Raw genomic sequence first — 12,454 nt, 5'->3', positions numbered from 1 at the left:
CAGGAAGCCCTTCTTATCAGTAAGGACATGTGCATCCCTGAGAAGGTGGGGTATTCTTGTCCTTGGGAAAGCATGGCAGTCAGCAGCGTGCAGGGCTGAGCCATGATACCTCCAAGTTTCCATCTGGCTTTGAGGCCCTTGATTCAATGGTAGAGTTTCCATCCTACCTGCAGTATTATAATCTTGAGTCCTGATCCCACAAATTGAAGGATTTTTTTCCAGTGGACCTCCAGAGATGTATTATTTTAATCAAGATTGGAATGACCAAATGAAGGTTTTATGAAATGTTAAAAAAAAGTCATAATTGTGATGTGAGTGTGTGTGCGTGTGTGTGTGTGTGTATGGAGACAGCACCAAATATAGATATACCATTGAATTTTTTCTTATCTCCCTCATCTTTCCATCCACCAGTAATTCTGTGGAAGATGATTCAACACACACACACACACACACACACACACACACACACTCAGAGAGAGAGAGAGAGACAGAGAGAGAGAGAGAGAGAGAGACAGAGAGAGAGAGAGACAGAGAGAGAGACAGAGAGAGAGACAGAGAGAGAGAGAACACATTCTGCATCTCAGTTTCTGAGCTATATGTTGAAGGTACACCTTACAAGATGAATTTGGTCATTGTTCTCGATTGTTCAGCTTATGCGGGGAGAGAGAGATAGGAAGGAGAGCCTCCCCATCTCTTGCTTAATCCTTAGCTGGTTTAGTTTCTTATTCCTTTGCAAGACTTACAGAGTATATGTCTGTCAGGGTACCAGAAAGAAATAGATGGCGTATTCAAACTAGGTGATTAGAAAAGAACTGAATAAATAACTCATTTATAAAGGGCTGGGTAGGTTGTATGGAAATTACATGGAGAAAGCAATATCCTGGAACTATTAACAGCTGGTTGTTTTTACCCTTGTGTGTGCAGGATAACAGGAGGGGACACTTAACAGAATCTAGAGATATAGAAAATGGCATGGAGAGGGCCACCTGGTAGGAGTTGTGACCTTCTGCCAAGGGTGTAGCAGCTGAGATGACTACAGAAGGGAGGTTGACCTTCCTCTTCCTTCTCTCTGATCTCCAATGTGCTTCATTTCTTGACCCAACTGGAAGTCAGGAAGGGAGCGCTTTGGTAAAGTGCAAATAGGTCAGGCTTCCAGGGCACAGAGCTGGTGACAAGGGGTTGGGAGTGATGTTTGGGCATATATTAGAGATAAAGGATTTATTATACAAGATAAAGTAATCCTTCAGTGCTACAAGGCATGCTCAGGGCCTCCTCTCTGACCTACGCACTCACGTACCCACGTGTATCTTCCCTTCACCCAACACCATTTATAAGAAATTGCTGGTGTCAGATACTGTGTGAAACATGTCATCTACTTTATTTTTTCATTTGAACTTCACAGTCATGCCTCAAACCAGGTGAAGAGACAGAACAAAAATGAGGATAAAATCTCTCTGACTCCAAAGCACATGTGACATGCCAAATTCCTGAGAACTATGAGCTCCTCTGCTTTGGATGGTTCTCTGGGGCAGTAGCTTTAGGAAACAAATTCTCCTCTGCCTGGACAAACTTCCAACCCCCATCTAGTTGACCAGCCATGATTCTTCACCTCTGTCTCAAGTTAGTTTTCTCTTCTAGGAAGCTTTTAGAGAATCTCCTAACTCTGGTTCTCTCTCTCTGTCTCTGTCTCTGTCTCTCTCTGTCTCTGTCTCTGTCTCTCTGTCTCTCTGTCTCTCTCTCTGTCTCTCTCTCTGTCTCTCTCTCTCGTGCTCCCTGTATACACTGGTCTTGCTTCTCATGTGGCACCAATCATAATGAATTTAATCATCTTGATTGTTTTCCCCATGAGGTCTTTGGGATCAGGGATTATTTCTTTTTCATTTATATGTCTGTAAAAAGCAGTGTCTGCCGTGCACTAGGGCTCAGTAAATATTTCTTAACCGGACGATTGAAAACTAAAGACTTTGTCTATAACTAAAAAAGATAGGTGAAGGGAAGCTAGGAAGATAAAGTACAGAATATCCTTTATTCTTCAATGTTTGAGGAGCATTCAATACTCAGGAAACCCAGTAGTTTCTGTAACCAGATAGGCCAAAGTGATGTCATGAAAATCCCATTGTTATCATTCACGAGAGCACCATCCCATTGCAGTTAATGGAAATAAATGTACCATTTAGTACTTTAAATCATGAAGCAACATAACTGCCTTCTATTTGCAGTGACCTTCTGGTACTCTCATTATTTTCTCACTGCGGATGTCTGTACCTGATCTTGTTGATTCAGCATAAAGGGGTGCATCCAAGAGGCATAGGTGAGGTGCAGAGAGGTGAGGGACTAGGAGAAGGAGGAATCTTGAATTGCTTGAGGAGTGGAGAAAGACCACCTATGATTCCTCCATGCTTGCCCACCCATGGGTCCCTCCATAACAACTCTTAGCATATTGCCTTGCATTGCTTTATATGTCTCCCCATTAGACTGTGAGCATCTGAGGGCTGGTATCACACCTAATTCATCTCTGGGTCCTCAGTGCCTAGTGGACATGTTGGATGTAGGAGGTTCTCAGTAAGTGAATGCTATATAAATGAAAACTGAATGAGTGAGTGAATAATTAAAGGGAGGACTTGGCTCTTTCTAGCCTCTACCACCAATTTAGAAGAATGGGTGAAAGAATGAGAGGGGGAGTTAGGACTCTGTGAAGAGGACAATGATTGAATGTTTGGGGAGAACCCCAGAACAAAGAATGTTTTGTTCTCCTGCTGCTCTCCTCTCCTCTCGCTCCTGTTGACATCCATCACTGTAAGATCTGGTACCATCACCGTATCTGTTTGGTTCAATGTGATGTTCTTACTGCTTCACGCGGTGCTTAACACACAGTGTAGCTGATTTTAATAAAGTTAAAATCTCTCTTTCTGGGCTTTTACTCCTTCTCTTACAGTTGTTCCCTTCCACTTTCCTTGCCTCTACCTCCAATGCTGAGTACACACACTGAGCTGCCTCCCCTCATGGACCTCCTAGAGTGAAATTGGAAGGGGACTAAGCCCTCATGTTATTGAACTTTCCATTTAACAGACAAGGACACTGAGCCCCAAAAGAAAAAAAGGCTCATCTAAAGTCATAAGAAGTATCAGACTTGACATTAAAATATATCTCCTTTGTTTGCCATCATATTATGACCCCAAACTTTAACTTTTTTTTTTTTTTTTGGTTCAGTGGCTTTCACTTTTCTTTTTTAAACTAGGAAACTCTTTTTTCTTCCACAGGAAATGTTATCCAGAAGTTCAATATGTAAAACATAAAGTCTGTGCTGCTCTCGATAAACGAGTAGTGAAGACACTCCCCCAAAACTCAACACAAAGGGCTGCTAGGGAGCTCAGAGGAGCACAGTTGGAAATTGTGGATGTAACAGGGTGCATGAATCTTTATTGAAAGCATTCTGGTGAGGGTGAAGGGAAGGATCGACTGAGATTGAGCTCTTATCCATAGCTTCATGCGAGCCTACATAGTGACAAGTAGCAATATTGTGAACTAGTAAAGCCTAGTAAAGGGAATCACCAAGAAGATGGCAGGGGCACACACATTCCAGGTTCAAGGCTCAGAGCGGCCAATTATTAAGGACAAAGAGTTTTGTCTTTTTTAACCTTCAATTCAGACTTGATTTCCTCAAGATATAAATGAAGCTTCATAATATCAGTGATGAACAAGCAATTTAGGTTCTAATGCTGACTAATTCAGGAAATTAAAAAAAATGTTTAAGTGCCACTTATTTAAAACAATTCAGAGTGAAAATAACTGTACTGAGTTCTATGGAAAAATTATACTCTTATAGCCTATATTGCCTCCTTTATTAAGTAGGAGACTTTCAATGAGAAACTTGAAAGCTTTATAAGCCACTAAAATTAAATCTTGGCATACTTGAGAAATGGCAATGCAGAGACAAGTTTGTAATGTTCCATCCTGAAATTGTAGAGTAATTGAGCATTCACATTTGTTCACATGCATTATCTCTATTCATTAATGAAAAAAATCCTGCAATGTAGATATAATTAATGGGGAGAATTATAGAGGTAAAGTGATTTTCTCCAAGTCACCCAGCATGTTTCCCACAGAGCTGGGACTCAAAGTAGTTAATTCCAGTTAATGCAATGTTTACTAACTTTATTAATGAAGGCAGACCTAACAGCTGTAATAAATCTCCAAATTTTAATGCTTAGCACTGTTTTTTTCTTGCGAATCTAAGGGCTCAACATGTGTGCTTGTGGAGCTCTTCTAAGTAGGCTCGTTTCATCTGTGGTTCTACAATCTTAAACACATAACCCCCAGGCTACTTAGGGGTCACCTCCATTACATTCAGCTGGAAAGGGAGAAGCCCATGGAGGACTGCATAAGGGACATCTTTATGGAGCAGGTCTGGAAATGACTCATATCACCTTCCAGTGGTCATAAGACACTCACATGGCCATTGCTGACCACAAGTGGGCTGGGAAATATGCTTCTACTGTGTACCCAGTAAGGAAGAGGGCATGTTGGTCTGCCACATTAGTGAGTACCTTGAGGACTACAGCCAAATCTTATTCATCTCTCTGGATTACACATTGTTTTTGAACATGAATGACATGGGTTGAGAATCTTCCCACCATCTGAAACTCCTTCTGCCTATGTTGAAGGGTCTTCTTTCTGTTGGTAAGATGGAGTGAAAAATCCTAATTCCTTTTCTTTCTTCTCACAGTATTTCCCCCACTTCCCCTTCATACAGATACAGTTGGGGTTGCCATGTTGTTGAGCATAACTTTGCTCCTCTAGACACAGCTGACTGGTGCAGGGGTAGGCACCACCCCAAACGGAACCAAATAGAATACTTCATAGAAGCCTTCTCTGGGATTTTTCAAACTGTAACTGAAGAAATTAACTTCTCTGGGGGTGCAATCTGAGGCTTAGGAGCTGTTGGTGGCCATAGTTTCCACTTTTCAGCAGAAGGCACTCTATGGTACATAAGGAAACCAGCCGTGCAAAGCAAGGGAGGGGCAGCAAAGAGATGGAACAAGTTGGTATAGTTCATGTCCCGAATTCCAGTTGCTCCAAGGCCCAGCTACAACCTCATGTTCTTGTAGTTTGGTTCAACACTTCCCCCTGTGTGAGTTAAACCAGGGTCCTTCCAATACATTTCCCATTTGCCTGAGCTAGTCTGAGTTGGCTATATATCTAAGCAATCACAGGAAATCTAATCATGGGTGGGCCAGAGGACTCCGCTGCCCTCCAAAAGGGCTTTCTCTCAGGGCCTGTTCCTTGCTCCAGTGGGTTGCATTGAGCTCATTCCCCACCCTGCAGGCCTTTCCAACCCCAGTGGGGAAAGCCTCAGTCGCCCTATGAGACTCCATCATTAGGATATTGTGCCTGAGGATTCTAAAATATTTTCTTTTCAGATACATGGTAGACATTCCCTTTCTTGTTCATCTGCCTCGGGTAACCTGAATGCTTGTGTTTTCACATAGATTGAATGTCTTATCTAGAAGCGAGGTGGGCCAATGAGACCTGTGGTTCTAGGTTCAATGATATTAATACCAGATGACCTCTAAGGTCCTGGCCCACACTGGTACAGGTGTCTCACGTGGGCAGATGGTGGAAAAATAATTATTTCTGAAGTACTTCTCCTTTTAAAAAGTGATTCCCCATGCATTTGTCTTTTAAGCCTATAAGGGGATAAATATCTCCATCACACGTGAGTTTGATAGCCTAGTGACCTTTAGGATTTCCATTTTCTGTTGTAATAAGTAATGATTAGTGAGGATTATATTATACTAATGCATGCAAAACACTGGCACAGGAACAGGAACTGGCCTAGTGTTAGTTTCTCCCTCACACCTCACATTACTTACCTCTCCACTCAGGGCTCTGAGCAGTGGAGGGAGCGTAAGACAAGAGGGATACAGTGTTTTGTCCAAATTCTCTCAGGAACCACGACCACACACCCCTAACCCACTCCCCTTCGCACTCCTCTCCTTCCCTCCATGATACTTCTGTGTCTTCTCTCTATCGTAGTGTCCTTGTTTTCTCCCACAAGCCCCCTTTCCCTCCTCCTTGCTCTTCCCTCCTCCCTCCAGCCTCTGCTGTTGATGCGGCTGGCTGTTCTGATGCTATTGATTTTGCTCTATAAAAGATTGCTCAATTCATTTTCTCTACTGCGGCCCAGCGCCAGACCTCAGGGTAGGCCCCACAATGACCGAGCTGATTACGTGAACTGCTTCTCCTGAAGGACTGCAACCACATTCCCTTTCGACTCTCAGGCAGGAAAAGACAGCGAAGGTGAACATGATTCATAAACTCTAAAGAGCCAAACAGAGAGCAGTGGACCCTGACTTGCTCATCTCCATATTTGCAAAGCTTAGCACAGGGTCTGGCACTGAGTCAGTGTTAATAATGTTTATTGAAATTAAATGAATCTCTTGTCTTAGCTTCACAGCATTCTGGGCACACAAGGAGAATCTCCCGTTGTCTGGCTGCACATTAGAATCACCTGGGGAGATTTAAAAAACACCCATGGTGGGGCCTTACCCAAGACCAGTTCACTAGAAATCACGGGTAGGGTGGCCAGAGCTTTCGTACTTCATAAGAGCTGCGTGGGCAACTCCGATATACACCCATTGTGGGCTCACTAGTTCCCTAACCTGGTCCTCAAGGTCCTCCCTGCTCGGCAGCTGCCGTTTCCAGTCTCACCTCCTACTTTATTCTGCATACCCAACGTTCCGGCTACTTGACATTCTCACTCTTCCCTGTGGGCGTCACTATGACTTTGCCCTTGCTGTTTCCCCTTCAAGGACAGCCCTTCCTTAGCATCTTTCCTGGAAAGCTCCTACCCATTTTATAAGACCCAGATTAAACACCACCTCTTCTGAAAAATTTCCAGCCTTTTTAAGGCTCTGCTATTCCAGATTGTCACTGTTGTATCATCTTCTCCTTTCTCAGTGGGTTTTTGCCTAATACCTCCAACTGCTGTTCTATCACTCTGGATTAATTTTTCCACATTGGCCCATTCTGCCTGATAATCCAGGCAGATTTTTCACGTGGTGTTATATTCCAGTATTGTCCTTGGACATGGCTGTTCGAGATCTTCTTTGGCTCTGAGCTTTGAAGTCCACTAGCTTCCCCAACTCCCCGTGCTTTCTTTACTTCCAGAATCCCGCCTGGCTGTCATGGCTGGGACCCTACTTCTCTGAGAGAGGCACGTGGATACAAATTTCACTGGGTAACAATGGCCCAGATTTACTGAGTGTTTGCTGCGTGCCATGTTAGTGTGCTTCACTGCATTATCTCACATAACACTTTATGGATGAGTAATTGGGATTAATGACCTTAAATGAATTGTCCAAAGTGAAGCAGGCAGCAAGAGACAAAGCCGGGATGTCCCTGGCCTAACAGTCTCCAAAGTCTGCATGTTTCTTGCCTATGTGATATTTTAATGTTACTTCTCTGTGCATTTGGTTTTTAACTCTATTGTTACAGTCTCATGGCTATATCATAACTTATTGGTTGGTGTATCTTTTCTACCCTACTAAACTGTGACCTTCTCCAGGTCAGGGATTAAACTATTTAAGTCTGTATTCCTAGCACTTAGCAAATTGCCTGGTATGGAACACAGACTCAGTAAATGCAGTGGCCTGAATAAATAAATGGCCACTATAGGCTTAAGGGACACTAGTAGGGAAAAGGAAACAGAACGATCTAGACCACAGTCTGACCAAAACGCCCCTTCTCTGATGGCCCTGATTAGTGAGATCTCTGCTAGTCAAGGAAGGCAGATGGAAGAAGGAGTAGGGGCAGCCGGCCTGAGGGCGCCTTTCCCTGGTTCCCTTGAAATCCAGCGTCTGTCCTGTCCTGTCACCCAGCAGCAAGAGAACATTTGTTCCCTGAAGAGGCGGTGCTGTGCCAGCAGCAGGTGGTGGCCTGTCCACTGGGAGGGAGGGAGGCAGCAGGCGAGAGCACTGATGTGTACCGGAGACAAGATGCTGCGAGTCTGCTCGCGGCACGGTGGTGACAGCAGCTGGGATAGGGTTGCAAGTCACCATTCTGTAACCATTAAAAACCAGTTGCTGTCCCTTTCATAATAGTAAATTAAAATATCACTCCAAGTTGTGCTGGTTTCAGACAGCAGAAAGCAGAAAAACCCAAACAACCCCCACCCCCGCCACACGCACACCAAGAAGATACATGTTATCTACATGTTATCAGTTGGGTTGTCTATAAAATTGATAGGTTTCTTGGTAATTACAGAAAAGCTTTATGGCTGCTTTTCAAAAATGCAAATTTTCATTTTCCTGCAGGAAGAAAAAGCAAAAAACAAAAAACAGCAATCTACAATCAACGAACAACATACACATTTGGAAACAAGAAGATAAGAAGGAAAAGTAGAGGCAACATATTTCTGCTTATTTGGTTGCTTGAAGAACTTAAGTGTTGTTACTAAACTAAACCGTCAGTATCTCTTTTCACAACTGTCTGAAATGTACACATTGGATGATGGCAGGACCACAGTGGAAGCCTGTGAAGTTGACCTCAATGGCCTCATGTGCTTTGGCCTTTTGCAGGCCACTTTTTAATTTAATGACCAGAGGAAAAGGCTTGGAATCCTCCTGTCTACAGTGGGCAGCCCACTGCCCTCCTGAAAATAGAAGGGGATTCATGACAAGCTCCTTCTGATCTCTTACAGCCTCTTGCTGTGAATTTTAGTTTCTTGACCAACCAGCTCAACTTGGCCTCTCGTGCCTGCCCTCCTGCCTCTCCCAGTCTGTTCCATTCATTGACAGTTTTCTTCAACATTCTCCAAGTCATTACTGACAGAAGGCAGCTATAGGTAACAGGCTTTCACTAAAAATTTAGGGATGACTACAGGAATTATAGCACAGAGAAACTGGGTTACTAGTTGTCTCAAAAACTGCCAGCCTCCCTTCCCACGGGGAAAACCTCACTTGCTGTGTTAATGTGCTGGTCCTGCTTGCAGACATGTTTCATTGAGCACAACTCCAAAATTCTTATTACTTTACATGCAGAGCAAGTCAGCTCTTTTTGGTTATTTTCCCTCCCTCCCTCCCTCCCTTCCTTCCTTCCTTCCTTCCTTCCTTCCTTCCTTCCTTCCTTCCTTCCTTCCTTCCTTCCTTCCCTTCTTCTTCTTCTTCTTCTTCTTCTTCTTCTTCTTCTTCTTCTTCTTCTTCTTCTTCTTCTTCTTCTTCTTCTTCTCTCTCTCTCTCTCTCTCTCTCTCTCTCTCTCTCTCTCTCTCTCCTCCTCCTCCTCCTCCTCCTCCTCCTCCCCTCTCTTTCTTTCTTCCCTTTTTTTTTTTGTAAGTTCTTACCCATTTAGCACAGCGTAGGAAGTCTTTGGGTGCACAGTTTTTTTTTTTAAAACAATCCTTCAATTTTATTCTAAAAGAAATAAGAATGTAGGTTTTATCATACTAAGAGAGGGAATCTGATTGGATCAGTTTGACATCAAATTCTTACTATAAAATATTACTGCTACTATTACTATTAAAATGACCATTACTATAAAGAGAACAAAGAATGGGCAGTTTTGTGGCATCTTCCCTTAGAAGTTGTGAGCTTATGCTCTGATCTCTGATGCGAGCAGTCTGGAGTAACTCTGTGGCAGTCGCAGACACGTCATGTACAGTAATCTGCTTGGACTGATTTCCTTAAAATATCACAGATATTTACATTTTTCAGCCTGTTTTCCAGTGGAGTAAAGCTGGGTCTTTGTGTTAAAGGAATGGCACTGATATCCCAGATGTGTGTTGAACAGTTTGCTTAATACATGGAGGAAAATTACTCAATGGCATAAAGGCCTTCACCCACACTTGAAATCATACCAAGTATCTGAGATTATTTCTAAGATCTTATTCCTGATGGATCAAAATAAATTCTCCAAGGTAGTGGCAGGAGACAGCAGGGATTTTGCATTCTCCATTTGGGAATCTTCTGTGGAGACTGGCAGAATACCTGGTGTGGCGTGGACACTCAACCTGCTGAATGAGTAAATGGAACCAACGACATATCATACCAAAGGCCCTCCCTTGTGTCGTAACAGGGATACTTTCCTTCAATTTGGCATGTGTGTGTGCATGCATGTACACACACACAGCCTCACTCTGTCTTAATTATGTTGATTCCTACTTATTCCTCCACATCATAGCCCCCTGTAATCTATGTCATATTACTTACTAAATTTGCCCCTTGTGCTCTATGTTCTCCTCATACGTGTAATGGTATTGTTTAAATGCATGTTGATGTGTTTGTCGTTATTTGTTGAAGCTCTCCATTCTTCTCTATATTTCCGGCTCCATGAGGGGAGGTCATGTTTGTATTGTTTACTGCTGTCTTTCCGGTGCATGGCCCAATGCTTGGAATAGAGTAGCGACTTATGGGAGAGACAGAGTAGCTTTCACCAAACCCATTTCCTCTTCTTCCTGGGAATGAGCCGGGCTATACTTCCTAGTCTTACTCACTGCTGGTATAGCCATTTGATGGAGTTCCAACCAATGGAATGGGAACGGAAGTAATACGTCATGCTCCTTCGCAGCCTTGCCTTTTAAAATCCCCCATGGGGTATCTTCCATGCTCTTTTCTTTTACCGCTGGCTTGTGAGAGACGTGCATAGTTGTTTTGGAATCCGTGTGTTGAAGATGATGGAGTCACAGGATAGAAGACATCTGGGCCCCTGAGTCATCCCCAAGAATAAAGCTATCACCAATCAGGATTGCCTGCTGTGGACTGCACGTGCATGAGAAACTTTTGTTATATTTGAGCTGTTACAGATTTTTGAGTTTGTTGCACTGGCTAGTGTTACCTCAATACAGTACTCATTTTATTTTATTTTATTTTTTATGTAGAATTAATAGATGTAAACAGAGAACTAGGTAGCTAGGATATAGATTGTGTCATTAGAAATGTTGAGGGCTGTGGTATTATGCCAGTCTTCAAAGTACTAAAATACAAATGATTCCATGGTTAAAAATAAGTGCTGTCCCAGAAATCCAAATCCCTTTGTAACCTTGCAATAAATCCCTCAGACTGAAATTAACACAGACTTGTTACCCCTTTGCACCCACAAAAGTCCTCTACTCTCTAAGATACCTAACTTTCCAAATTCCTATGGATTGAATGTTGGTATTCCCCCCATAGTCATATATTAAATCCTAACCCCCAATGTGATGGTATTAGAGTTGGGGCCTTGAGAGGTGCTTAAATCATGAAGGTGGAACCCTCATGAATGGGATCAGTGCCCTTAAAAAACAGGCTCCAGAGACACCCCAGCTCCTTCTACCATGTGAGGACACAGAGAGAAGGTGCCGGCTATGAACCAAGGAAAGGTTCACCAAATATGACCATGCTGCTGCCTTGGTATTGGACTTCTCAGCCTCCAGACTGTGAGAAATAAATTTCTGTTGTTCATAAGCCTCTCAGTCTTTGGTGTACTGTTATAGCAGACTGAGCATACTAAGACACTAGTACTCTGTTCCTAAGTGGTCCTCTCTTTCTTTCTGTGCATTCGGACAATCTAACTTTATACCAGGCATTGATAATATTTTGAAACCAACTTGTATTACGGAGAAAGCTACTGGTTTCTGTATAACTTTCATAGGGAGGATAGGCATTTTTAGGGAGAATGGCAAAAATTGGTCTCTAATTGCTGAAATTTCAGGAGTAGATTAAAACAAAGCAAAGATTATTATGCAGTGACAGGCAGTTTACACTTTCATCTCTCATCATCCTAAGGCATTCAACTCAGATGGCAGAGCAGAATGCTAAAGCAAGTCTGATAGTCATGAAAACAGAGAACTGCCTTGCCAGCCCTAGACTTTAATCCCTGAACTACTTTCATTGAAGGAAAATAATTCCTAACTGAAATAGATGCCAATGTTTTCCCATGACAATGTGCTGCCTCTGAAATCATGGACTCCAAGAGGCTCAGGAAAGAGAGTGGGAATCTGGATGTTATGGTGTCAGGAAGACTGTAGAAATACTTGTTTGTGAGTTCAATTTGACACAGGTACAAGAGATAAGGTGGTCTGGTAACTGAAAATTAATGTACTCCATCTGGAACCTTTCTTTTCAGAGGCGTGGAACCTGGTGATGAAGGCCAGACTTGAGGGACCATAGGAATCTGCAATGTCCTTGCCTGTATCCCCCACTTCCAGGCTTAGGAACTAAAGACTCAGCTCATCCAATGTATTAAAACATTAAAGGACCATTTCCAGCTATGAGTGAGGTCCAGATAAAGTGTGTTACCTCCTAACTGAAGTTTAGGTAAGTCTTGGATGAGTATATTGCCCCTGGCCTCTGTGAGTCCTGGGCTTTAGATTCCTGCCTCACCCTCACCATCTGTGGCCTGTCTGCCTGACTGACAAGGATTTTCTTTCTCAAGTATCTTTAGGGTTAGAGCCTAACCCAGCATTCCAAGATGGTTAAT

At 43.0% G+C, this 12,454-nt stretch overlaps 1 long non-coding RNA gene across 2 annotated transcripts in view; it reads left to right on the top strand.

Moving 5' to 3' along the window:
* The window catches only part of LOC109447115 (uncharacterized), a 260,261-nt gene that overhangs the window by 127,761 nt on the left and 120,046 nt on the right, over positions 1–12,454 (top strand). For both annotated transcript variants that reach the window (XR_016018638.1, XR_012497244.2), the window contains exon 2: positions 12,101–12,291. This is a non-coding gene — a long non-coding RNA (uncharacterized LOC109447115). The remainder of the gene's footprint in view (positions 1–12,100; positions 12,292–12,454) is intronic.

Source organism: Rhinolophus sinicus, chromosome 14 (genome assembly GCF_057876585.1).
Source record: "Rhinolophus sinicus isolate RSI-liver-muscle chromosome 14, RSI-T2T, whole genome shotgun sequence".
NCBI lineage: Eukaryota > Metazoa > Chordata > Mammalia > Chiroptera > Rhinolophidae > Rhinolophus > Rhinolophus sinicus.
This window is presented reverse-complemented; position numbering and strand designations above follow the sequence as displayed.